At 44.5% G+C, this 12,898-nt stretch overlaps 1 long non-coding RNA gene across 2 annotated transcripts in view; it reads left to right on the top strand.

Moving 5' to 3' along the window:
• Positions 1–4,046: 4,046 nt before the first annotated feature.
• The window catches only part of LOC126069702 (uncharacterized), a 30,762-nt gene continuing 21,910 nt past the window's right edge, over positions 4,047–12,898 (top strand). For both annotated transcript variants that reach the window (XR_007516015.1, XR_007516016.1), the window contains exon 1: positions 4,047–4,307. This is a non-coding gene — a long non-coding RNA (uncharacterized LOC126069702). The remainder of the gene's footprint in view (positions 4,308–12,898) is intronic.

Genomic DNA, 12,898 nt, shown 5'->3' with positions numbered 1-12,898 from the left:
CGTGGTGGAAAGTATAGATAATCCAGCATGAAATCAGAGACAATTAACTGGGTTTTCTGAGTTTACACTGTTGCTTTAGGAAGATAAAGTCTCCTTTGTCATGTTGTTGTGTGCCATCAAGTTGATTCAGACCCATAGTGACACTATATGACAGAGAAGCACACTATAGGGTTTCCTATAGGAACAGATTGACGGTCAGGCCTTTTCTCCTGGGGAGGCACTGGTGGGTTTGAACCGCCTACCTTTCAGGTAGCAGCCAGCGCTTATGTATCAGATGGATGATAACCAAAACCAAACCAAGCCCACTGCCACTGAGTCGATTCTGACTCACAGCAATCCTATAGGACAAGTAGAACTGCCCCATAGGGTTCCAAGGAGAAACTGGTGGATTTGAACTGCCAACCTTTTGGTTAGCAGCCAAGCTCTTAACCACTGTGCCACCAGGGCTCCATCAGATGGATAGATAGATAAAACTCCATTCACCGAGGGCCTGCTCCATGCCAGGCGCTACTTTACACACATTATTTAATCCTCACTTTGCACGGAAGGTACTCCATTTTACAAATGAAAAAACTGAAGCTCAAAATGGTCACTAACTGGTGTAAGGTCGCACAACTACTAAGAGGTGGCACTAAGACTCAAACCCTGTCTTATAAGATGCTGAATTTCATGTTCTTTCCACGATGCCTCCAAAATGCATTTGGACAGGCGAGATATAGATAAAATGAAGCTGAGCTTTATAGGTAGATAGCTAGTCTGTGTGTGCCGCTACATACATGCTGGGCAACTCTGGGGCATATGACGAGAAGAATAAGTCAGGAGTTTGGCTTTGGAAGGAGGTCAAAGGGGAGATAAGCACATAAACAAATGATAGCAAAACTCCTGTGCAAAGCACTGTCGTTGAAGCAGAGGGGTCTGAGTGAGAAGCCTTCGGAGGATGGGAGATACTTGCTAGAGAAGATGACATCCGAAGGTCTCGAAGGATGGCCAGGGATCTCCAGTGTTCTGCATGGGGAGCACAGCACATGCTAACGCAGGAAGATGGCTGCACGGGTGCTCAGAGAAGCACAATATGTTCTGTGTCAGGAGAAATAGGATCAAAGATCCTAAGGGCTGGGTTGGGGCCATTCATGTTATAATGGAATTTTTTCATGAGGCCACTAAAACCAAAACCAAACCCATTGCTGTCAAGTCGATTCCGACTTAACAGCGACCCTCTAGGACACAGAGTAGAGCTGCCCCATAGGGTTTCCAAGGCTGTAAGTCTTTTTGGAAGCAGACTGTCATATTTTTCTCCTACAGAGTGGCTGGTGGGTTTGAATCAGTTAGTAGCTGAGAGCTTAACCATTGCACCACCAGTGTTCCTCGTAAGACTGCTAGTTACTAAAAATGGTTTTTAGAAAAAGTTGCAAATAGCAGTGTAAAAGAAGAGTTGGCAGTAGAGAGAAAATCCAACTAGGAAGATGTAAAAACAATCCCAGTGGGAAATGATCAATGTCTGGAATAAAGCAATGGTGTCCAGGACAGAGCCCTGGTGATGCAGTGCTTAAGCGCTCGGCTGCTAACTGAAAGGTCAGCGGTTGGAACCCACCAGCCACTCTGCCAGACAAAGATGTGGCAGTCTGCTTTGTAAAAGGTTTACAGCCTCGGAAACCTTATAGGGCAGTTCTACTGTGTCCTATCGGGTCGTTATGGGTTGGAATCGACTCGATGGCAGTGAGTTTTTTGTTTTTGGGTCCAGGACAGATGAATGGGAGAAATCACATAACTTGGTGGTAATGCCAGCTGAGAGAGAAGGAATCGAGACTGACCCTTCAGTCTCTGCTCTGGAGACCAAGTGGATACCGTAAATGGAGGTGGTGCTGCAGGTGGAGGAACAGTTTTGATGGGGAGAAAGGCTTTGGGCTGCATATGTATATATGTAGGATACTTAAAACCAGTTACTCTTGAATTGATTCTGACTCATGGTGACCCCATGTATGTCAGAGTAGAACTGTGCTCCACAGGGTTTTCAATGGCTGATTTTTCTAAACTGCCAAGCCTTTGCTCCAAGGTGCCTCTGGGTGAACTCCAACCTGCAATTTTTCAGTGAGCAACCATGTGCACTAACCATGTGCACTGCCCCATAGGGTTTCCAAGGAGCGGCTGGTGGATTTGAACTGCTGACCTTTTGGTTAGCAGGTGTAGCTTTTAACAACTGTGCCACCAGGGCTCCATATAGGATACTGCGGCAGGTGATATCTTTGGTCCTTTGCCGGCTTGAAGCGAACTCAGCACGTACTCTCTTCTTGTGATGACATGACAGTACTGCCTCATTATCCCATGGTTTCCCAGAGCCAAGGGGAATTGTGTGATTTTTGGAGCACGTCTGAATTACCTGAGGCAGCATTGAAAAACCAGCTGCCCCCATAGGCAGGTTCCCAGAAATACAAAGTAGAAAAACTGTCCTCATTGCTAGAAGAGAAGCAAACCCTAGAAAGCATTTAAGAACCCTTATCTTGTAGGCCCTAGGAAACCAACTGGGCTTTGCCTTCCAAATTACAAATGGACTCCAGATTCTGGCCTCCCAACTTCTTCATTTTCTTTCTTCTCTGTAATTCTGGGATACCAAAACCAAAAACCAAACCCACTGCCGTCGAGTGGATTCCAACTCATAGCGACCCTATAGAACAGAGTAGAACTGCCCCATAGAGTTTCCAAGGAGCGCCCAGCAGATTTGAACTGCTGACCTCCTGGTTAGCAGCCATAGCACTTAACCACTATGCCATAGGGTAAATTAACCAGCAGCCATCAGTGTCAGAGTGGAACTGTGCTCCACCAGGTTACCAATGGCTGATTTTTTGGTAGTTCCTCGACAGACCTTTCTTCCAAGACCTCTCTGCGTGGACTCAAATCTCCAGCCTTTTGGTTAGCAGCTGAGTGAGTTAACCATTTGCACCAGCCAGGGACTCCATAGGGTAAGTTAGGTAGAATGAATGAATTTAGCTTTAAGACGACAATATGTAGCCGCAGACTCCTTCCTGGCCACTAGAGGGCACCAGTTACACACAAAATGTCCAGGTTTCAAAGCCGGAAGCGCTTTCCCCCCACAAACATTCTTTAAATACATCAAAATGAAATGGAAATGGCTTGTAATAAAGTGGCTTCCCACTGCCTCTGTCCTCATTAACCCCCTATCTGCTGGTGAGTAAAAAGAACATGCTACACTGGACTTTACAGTGTTTTCAAGTTTTACTTTTAGCTCAGAAATCTAATAAATCAGGGATATGAAGAACAAATGTTTAACACAAGAGTACATGACTGTACATTATCTTTGCTACCATTTATCTTGCTCTTACCGTGTGCCAGGTAATGTGTAAAACATATTATATGAATTTTGCACATGGTTTTCTATCAGATCCTGCAACATGTGAAAATGGCTGTTGTTGGCAGGAAGCTTCCCCTAGCTAGCAATACTCTGAGATAAAATTCACCACTCACTGTATAGTTATGTCTCCTATAAAACCTACAGTTAAGTTCCTCTGTTGAAAGTTTAGAAAGAAAAACTGCTCAGAAGTTTAGTTTATATAACCCTGTGTGGTGCAAATGGTTACTATTAACAGAAAAATAGGCAGTTTGAACCCACCTAGAGGCACCTTTGAAGTAAGGCAATCTACTTCCTAAAGATCACACCCTTCAAAACCCTATGGACAGCAGTTCTACTCTGCAACACATGGGGTCACCATGAGTCGCACTTGACTAGATGGCAACTGATTTTTTTTTTTTTTTTGGTAAGGGATGGCAGAGAAATAAAATATCACAGCGAAGTGGCCAACCGTCCAGTTTCCACTGGCTTTGCCTCGTGAAACTGAACCCCTTGAGACCTGGCTTGGGGTTTACACAGCAAAAAGGGGGCTCACTGTTTCTCCTCTGGGATGTGTTCTCTATCTGTAGTCTGCTTTGGCAAAAGAAAGAAAGTGAGCAGTCACCATGAAACTTGTTGATTCGGTTGAGTGCTGACAGGTACTGTGTACCGAATAGAATTACAGAGACTCTGCTCACCTCAGGGACACCCAAGATCAGGTCAGATATAATTTAATTTGCTCATGATGAGAGGTCACAAAATGTAGGCTGTGGAAGGAAGTGCCATCCGGACTTTGCAGCGTTTGCAGTTGCTCTGAATGGTGTCAGGCAAGATCTTCAGTCAAGCGTGCTTTGTAATGTCGACTCTAAAAGTGGAGGTGAAACCAGCAGCTCCTCTCCACACTGCATGGGGATTGATGGATGAGCTTAGTGAACCGGGAGAAAGAAAGGAGCACAAACAGAAGGTAAAAGAAGGATTAGGACGTGTGAGATTTTCTTGCCCTTTTCACTGCCTGGTGTTTTCAGATCTGTGCATCTTCTCTAGAACCGAGGCAAGTAGGTTGAAGGGAGCTCCCGGCTTGAGGGCAGGGCAGCCTTGAAAAAACAATTTAACGTAAAATGCATTGACAGACCACTGGGCGCCGGGCACAGGGCTAAGTATTTATAGCCTCTCAAGTGTCTTATGAAGAAGATCCCTGGTTCCTGTTTCATACAGGAATAAACAGGCTGCACTAGATTAAACAATTGCCAAAGTCATGCTTCTAATTGTAAAAGTAATGGCATCATAAATAAGAACCATCACTGAAGAAGCACATTCTGTGTACCAAGTACAATCTCATCACTAATCCTGTCAACACAGCAAATCAAAAAGAAAAAAAAAAAAAACCTGTCACTAGTGAGTCAATTCCAACTCATAGCAACCCTATAGGACAGAGTAGAACTGCCCCATAGGGTTTCTAAAGAGCGGCTGGTGTATTCGAACTACTGACCTTTTGGTTAGCAGCTGTAGCTCTTAACCACTGTGCCACCAGAGCTCAGTCAACACAGCAGGGAGATATTACCACACCGGTTTTGTAGATTAGGAACCTGAAGGTTAGAGAATCACATCTTCATCTCCCCCTCGGTCTCGCCACCACCTTTCATTAGCCCATGCCACACCAGGCCCCCCTCACCCTCTCACCTCTGGTTTGCTGCTTCCTTCTAAAAAAGGTTAAAAAAAAAAAAAAAAAAAAAGGCTGATAAACTAATTCATTTGCATACCCTGGAAAAACTGGGTTAAAAATTAGCATCTCCCTGAGGGTGTCTGGGAAAACAATGGTCTGTGCTTCTATCCACACAAAGGGTCCTGTGGTTAAACAAATTTGTTGTTGTTTGCTGCTCATGCAGGCCCTATGCACAAGGGGATTGGACCCTTGTGATGGATAACGAAGGTTTTCATTGGTTGATTTTTGGGAAGTAGATTGCCAGTCCTTTTTTCCTACTCTGGCTTCGTCTGGAAGCTCCGCTGACACCTGTTCAGCGTTAGAGCAACACGTAAGCATAAGGTTCATTGGCTGGGAATTGAACCTAACTCTCCTGCATCAGAGGAGAGAATTCTACCATTGAACCACCACTGCCCCCACTACCCCGCCAAAAAAAAAATTTAGGAAATTTAAAATGTGCTATCTTCCTCTTAGAGATTCCTAAAGTAAGGAAGAAAAGAAGTTAAAGAAGGATGAAGATTTCCCCCTAAAAGACCTTATGGGAGCTAAAGCTGGGGAGGTGTTTGGGCATTTAAATATTGACGCTGTTCTAGACATTCCGGGGAATTCTCCACAGTACAATGGGAGTCTTCCACAGCACAACCTATGCATGAGTAAAATCCAGTGTTACAGGAGGCCTCAGGGGTTAAGGGCTCGGCTGCTAACTGCAAGGTTGGCAGTTTGAATCCACCAGGTGCTCCTTGGAAACCCTGTGGGGCAGCTCTACTCTGTCCTATAGGGCCCCTATGAGTCGGAATTGACTTGACAGAAACAGGTTGGTGACTGATTAGACTCTATAGCCAATTCACTATATAATACAAATTGCATACCATAAAGAGATATAACTACCAATCGGATCTGATGTGTTTGCTTTAAAAAGGAAAGAAAAAAAAAATTTAGCAGCAGCTGGCAGCTGTACCTTTAAAAAGTAACCTCTGAAAGTCAGGCGGTGATCATCTTGTTGACCTTGGTTAGACTATATGGTTCTCTTGAAAGCCCAAAGGAGTGAATAGATCTCTTCGTGTGCTCAGCCCTCACGCAGGCCAAGCCGCCCTGGATTTTGTTTTGGCATGTCCGCAAGAACGCCATAGACAAATAGGTTTTGATTTACAGATACACATAAGTAGACGTGATTTCCTTTCCAGGAAACAGGCAGGATGGGCTAATGTGCCTTAATGCATACACTCCAGCCTCTTCAGAAGCTTGTAGTTTGGGCTTTGTCAGTGTGGGTACTCCAGCAGAGAGCAGGCATTGCTCCCCAGTGCTGACAGTAAAGGTGGGAAACTGGCAAGGCAAGGAAAGGGTAGGGGAAGACTTGGAGAGAAGGAGGATTTTTGGAATTTTCGTTTTGGAAACTAAACTTCTGAATGTAAAGGTTTCATAAATTTCCCCTGCAACCGCATTCTAGTTCTCTGGGCCTGGTTTTTCTTGCTTTAGCTGCTTCCTGCTTTGCAGGTATGAGTGGTCCTACTGCCTGGAAACACAACTGCTACATTTTTTCCAGCATGTGGTTTTCTGTTGGATAAGGTTTCTACAGTGAATGAGGTTGATTTGGTCCGGTCATCCTGGTGTCATTTTTCCATTGTGTAGATGATTCCTAATCATCTCATTGGATTGAAGCAAAAGCCGTAACTTAACCATCCCTAAAGCTCAACAGCATTTACAGGGGCCTAGAAAAAATTTTTTTTTTTTTTTAGAACAATTGCTTTTCCAGTAAGTAATTTTAGTAAGTCCAGCAAAGAGACAGTGTCTTTCTAAGATCCAAGACCCTCCTCCCCTAGGAGTTCCCTGAGCCATCTGACAATCGTGTGGAAGAGTTCCCAGGCCCACTGGCTAGCTTTGCTCAGAGAAAACGTGTTCCATGGCCACAGGTTGAACCGTTCACCCTGGGGAGACATCTGTGCTGCTCAGAGGGGGCATTAAAAAGGCATTCTTTGCAGCTATTCCACACATTTGTCCTTTGTTCCCTTGCCACCCAAAGAGACAAAGACTCCTCTGTCCTTTGTTTGGTTGGCCTCTCCTCTGTGGAGCTTTCTGCTCTCTTTCTTCTCCTACAGTCTATTAAGACTGTTCCTGTTACCAGAAGGTGATAGGAAACACCTTTCAAGTAGTAAAAACAAGTGTCTAGGAAGTACCTTTCCATCAGGTTAAAACAAATGACAAAGCCAGGCCTCTGACTCTGGAACAGAGGAGGAGAACTATCCAAGAGAGGCTTTGAGCAGCTGTTGACAGGCAAAACACGGCTGCCCACACTGCTGTGAGCCATGGTGGCCGGAAAGCTGGTGGGCAGGGAGATGCTTCCAGGGCAGCTGCTCTGTCTGTACTGGACAGCTCTTGTCCTACTTTGATTTTTTTCCTTTTTTTATTTTTTAATACTGTCTCTCACTTTTCACTCTTGTCCTTTCTTTACTTTTCACCTCCTTTTTTCTCTGCCCAGAACTCATGAACTCTCTCATCACCAACGATCCGCCTAGCAAATCCTGTCAGGACCCAACTCTGTAGTGTGTTCTCATCTGTATAGCATGATAATGATAATAATAATGGCTATTGTTTATTGAAAGTTTATCATGCCCTTTTTAATTTCAAGGAAGCGTTTCAACAAACCAGGATAGGTTAACCGTTGCAATGAGTACCACAGAATCGCAGTGAAACTCTTTCTTTCTTTCTTGCTCACGCTGAGTCTGATGCAGGTGGTCCTGGATGGGCAGCTGTCCTGGGCAGCTTGCCTTCAACCATGAACTCAGGGTTCCAAGTTCCTTCCATAATGTACCCATAATGTCCCTTTGGTCTTGGAGGCTTTTGTGTAAAGGGGAGAGAGAATGTGGAAGCTCACGTGGTTATTCTAGACTAGGCCTGTGAGTTGCTGGCGTCCCACCACTTCCCACATCCCACTGGCCACAAGTCTGACACACAGTCCCTCCCAGCTGCAGGGAACTAGGAAATACAGTTTTCCTTTTGCCCAGGATGAAAATGAAACTGTGGTGGGTTTACCTTTGTCTCTACCACAGGTGGGTCCAGGTAGGGAAAATGAGGCTCAAAGATTCTGAGTGTAAAAATGGTGTAGGGCAGCTTCTGACCTCCTCTAATTTCACAAGGAAAAAGGAGAATCAAGATCAACAGGCCAAGGCTGATTCCTATGAGGCAGAGGTCAGACATGACTTATCTCTCCACCATTTTTACCAGTTCTGACACCAACTGCCCCTCCCACAGCACTGTCTACTTCTCTGCTGAGTTCAATAATTCATTGCAATGGCCACAAAGAACTCACAGACAATATTCATGATTATGGGGTTTATTAGGGAAGCAACAGGTTACAATTCAGGTTCAGAAATGCTCAGGATACAGTTCTTCCACCTGGACAGCCTCTTCTCAGCCGTGCCCACAGTCACACCTTTCAGGCCCCTCCACCTCTGCTCTGCTCAGGCAAGTGTTACAAAGCTTTTAGCTCCGCCAACAAGTGCCCAGAGGCACCCCACTCCATTAGTAAGCCTTGGCCTGAAGGTGCTCAGTTTTCTCACTCCATGGGCTAGGAAGCCCACTGCCCCATCTCCTGCTGGTCTTTCCTGCCGCTGTTTCTCTGCCATCGCTTCTCACCATCTTCAGTGTTATGACTCTCTCTTTCTCTCTCTCTCTCTGTCTCCTGGTTCCAAGAACTTCTCAGTGCAGGGATTCAAGGTCCAAAGGTCATGCTCAGCTCCTGGCTCTTCTTCCTTAGTGGTGGTGACATCTTTGTTTCCCGCCTCTGGTATGGCTCATTTTAAGCCTAGCAGGATGGCAAAACTGACCAGGCCCCTTGATGGGCTACAATTACCTTATTTGCACAGTCCCACCCAATCACCTGAGTGAAAGTTACAAGACCATGGTGAGAAAGGTCACACAATATGATTCATTGCACCACACTGAGTCAGCCACTAATACGTGATGGGGGCAGGATTCCAGCTCTATAAATCTGACTCCAGAGCTGCACTCTTAACCTTGTGCTTTTCTTCTTTCTTTGGTTCTCTTCAAATAAAAACAGTCCTTCCCTCTTTTGTGCCAATGCTGTACCCATTGCCAGTATTTATTCCAGTGCTTATCACATTGTGGTGCATGTGGTACCAGGATGTGAACGCCTGTGGGACAAGGAAAACTCTCATTCATATTTGCATCAGCAGAATATAGCATGGTACCTGGAACATGTTGTCGTTGTTAGGTGCCATCGAGTGGGTTTCAACTCATAGTGACCCTATGTACAACAGAATGAAATACCGCCTAGTCCTGCACCATCCTCACAATTATTGCTATGCTTGAGCCCATTGTTGCAGCCACTGTGTCAATCCATCTCACTGAGGGTCTTCCTCTTTTTCACTGACCCTCTACCAAGTGTGATGTCCTTCTCCAGGGTCTGATCCCTCCTGATAATGTGTCCAAAGTATGTGAGATATAGAACAAAGTGGGCCTTGATAAAACTTGATGAGTGAAGAATCCCTGTAGTGTGTGTGGAGGTTCATTGAAAGGCATCCCAAGGTGCTGAGTCATGAGTGGGTTACTCTACCAAATAACTTCTGTAGACTAAAGTTAAGGAATCTAGATTATCACAACACTCATCCCATATAGCTGTTTTAAACCCATCAGTAAAATCCCACATTTAAAACCTAAGTCAGAGTGTATTTCTTTTCTTCCCTAATACCTCCAATGACACATACACACACACTCCTAGATTTTTGTTTCTTAATATTATGCTCCAATAAAAAAACACAAAACCAAGGCTCCTAGGAGAAATGGCTGATTCTAGGGCTGGGACATGGAAAATACAGGACGAGCCTGAAGTATCTTGTAGTTCCAGGAAGTTAGAAAGTGCTAAAAAATAGAATAAAATACATGGGGATAACTCAAAACGACAGCCTGAAGGAGCCCCAAATGTATGAAGCTAGAACAATTGAAGAAACAAAATAAATAACAATAGTATTGGATTATATTCCAAAGAATAAAATAATTATCCATGAGCCTACACTGATATAAATAAATGATTGAATAAACAAACAAACAGGGGAGAAGGGACAAATCTTCCTTCTAGAAAAAATCCAAATGTTAAACATGGGAGGAATGAGTGAAATGGAAAATCACCCTTAGAATACGACTTGCTGCAGGTAGGACCCGCTGATAGATGCTAAAGTTAATGGGCAAAATTTTAAGAAACAGCAGGATTTTTTCATGGGCTCAAAGTATCTCCCTCCAAATACTTGTTAATTACTGTGGTGGTTTTAACATATGTCCACAAATTCGCTGATACTCCGCACTCTAAGAGATGGAGCTTAATTTCCCTTCTCTTGAGTGTGAGCTGAACTTAGTGACTCGATTCTACGAATAGAGTATGGAAAGAAGAAAATAGTGCCCCTGCGATGGAGGAACCTGGCAGACATCACCTTAACCAAATGATCAAAGTTCTATCAGCAGCCGTAAGTCACAGAGATACCGTGTATCTTGTCACAGGATATGGTGAGATGGGCACTCCCCATCTGTGGAATTCTTTCCAAATACCCATAACCCCAGTCCAATCATGAGAAAACATCAGACGGACCCTGACTGAGGCACATTCTACAAATAACCTGACCAGTATCGTGCAAAATGTCAAGGTTGAATTGCGTGTCCCCCAAAAGATATGTTAAAGTCCTGACCTCCGGTACCTGGGAATGTGGCCTTCTTTAGAAATAGGGCTTGGCAGATGTAATTTGCTAAGTTAACGAGAAGTCAGACCGGAGTTGGACGGGCCCTAATCTAATATTTTGTTGTGTGCCATCGAGTCAATTCCAACTCATGGCGACTCCATGTGACAGGATAGAATTGCCCTATGGGGTTTTCTTTGCTGTAATCTATTTTTTTTTAATCTTCACAGAAGCAGATTTCCCGTGAAACCACTAGGTGGTTTGAACCGACAACCTTTCAGTTAGCAGCTGAGCACTTAATCTTTGCACTACCAGGGCTCCTTTAATCTAATGTGACTGGTGTCTTTATAAGATACAGAGGGAAGATGGCACGCGAAACAAAGGCAGAGATTGCAGTTATGCTGACACAAGCCAAGAAACCCCTGGGGCTGCCAAAAGCTGGAACAGACAAGGAAGGGTCTTCCCTTAGAGCTTCTAGAAAGAGCATAACCTTGCCAACACACTGATTTGGACTTCTGGTCTCCTGAGCTGAGAGAGAATAAATTTCTGTTGTTTTAAGCCATCCGTTTTGGCATAATTTGTGGTAATTCCAGCCCTACGAAACTAATATAGTCCATGAAAAACAAGAAAAAAAACAGAGAAACCATCATAGATTGCAAGGGACTAAGAAGACACGATGACTAAATGCAGCAAGATATCCTGGATAGAAGGAGCCCTGGTGGCTAAATGGTTAAGCACTCAGCTGCTAACTGAAAGGTTGGTGGTTCGAACCCACCCAGTGGCTTCAAGGAAGAAAGGGCTGGCAGTCTACTCCCATAAAGATTACAGCCTAAAAACCCTATGGAGAAGTTCTACTCTGTCACATGGAGTCGTTATGTGTTGGAATTGACTTGACGACACCCAACAAAAACATCAGGGATTCCCCTTTGCTCGTCGAGTTGATTCAGACTCATAGCAACCCTATAGGACAGAGTAGAATGCAAAGTCCGTGCAAAGCAGGACTGATGTTAAAAAAAGAAAAAGGCAATAAATGGCCACAACTACAAGTGCAGAGAGATGCTGGCACACCCTGCTCAGAAACCAGCCATTCTGGAATGAAAAGGTTACCTGGAGGAACTGAGCAAGACTCAGCATGTAAGCTCATCCTTCTGCTGGGGGTACAGCCATTGATACTCCTGCCAGACTGAAGCTCAGCCCAAGTCTCAACTGTAGGTAGCCTCTCACAGAAAATACAAGCTCACTTGCTGCAAGATACTGAGTGTAAGTCATGCGTAATTCCCTCAGAAAATCACCCTCTCCCTAGCATTTGCCTCTGTGGGCATCAGCTCAGTGGAGACTACAGTAGTCTTCTCACGCTCCATGTCCTTCTTTGGGGGATAATAGGACAGAGGGAAACAAAGATGGCAGATGAAATTAAGGTTGCTAATCCACTAATTTTGAGGAGATTAACTTTTTTTTTTTTTTAACCTGGATTATTTGAGTGGAACTAATGTAATGACAAGGGTCCTTGAAAGTGGAAGAAGGAGGCAGGAGGATAGGTCAGAATGATTTTGATATGGGAAGGATTCAACCCCCATTGCTGGGTTTGAAGATAGATGGGAACCATGAACTAAGGACTGCAGGCAGCCTCTAGAAGCTGGAAAAGTCAAGGAAATGGATTTTTCCCTTGAGCCTCTAGAAAGGAATGCAGCCCAGCTAATAACTGATTTTTAGCTCAGTGAAATCCATGTCAGACTTCTGCTTTAAAGAAGCATCAGCCCATTGCTAATGCCCACGTTAGATTTCAGGTTTGGTGAATCCTGGCATTTACCCAGTGTGAAAACTGATGGCAATGCAAGAGCTGTTTTATCATGAATTTCTCCAGTGGTGATCAGCAAGTTGGCAAGATTCTGTGAGCACAGGATGTGTCTGAGTGTGTGTGTATCAGTTTGCATGCATGTGTGTGTGCGTGTGCGTGTATGTGTATGTGCGAGAGAGAGAGAGAGAGGATTGTGTCTGTTGTATAAAGCAATTTTCTGCCAGGCACTCAGACATCCCACAGGCAGAGTTTCTATCTTTGGATTACACGCTATGAGTAAGGCCTTTTCCATCTCTTGTGTTTAAGATTCAAAGTCTCAAGGTGGGCTTGGGGGTCCTGGTGGCTCAGTGGTTAAGAGCTCAGCTGCTAAC

Source organism: Elephas maximus, chromosome 2, assembly GCF_024166365.1.
Source record: "Elephas maximus indicus isolate mEleMax1 chromosome 2, mEleMax1 primary haplotype, whole genome shotgun sequence".
In the NCBI taxonomy this organism is placed as follows: domain Eukaryota; kingdom Metazoa; phylum Chordata; class Mammalia; order Proboscidea; family Elephantidae; genus Elephas; species Elephas maximus.
This window is presented reverse-complemented; position numbering and strand designations above follow the sequence as displayed.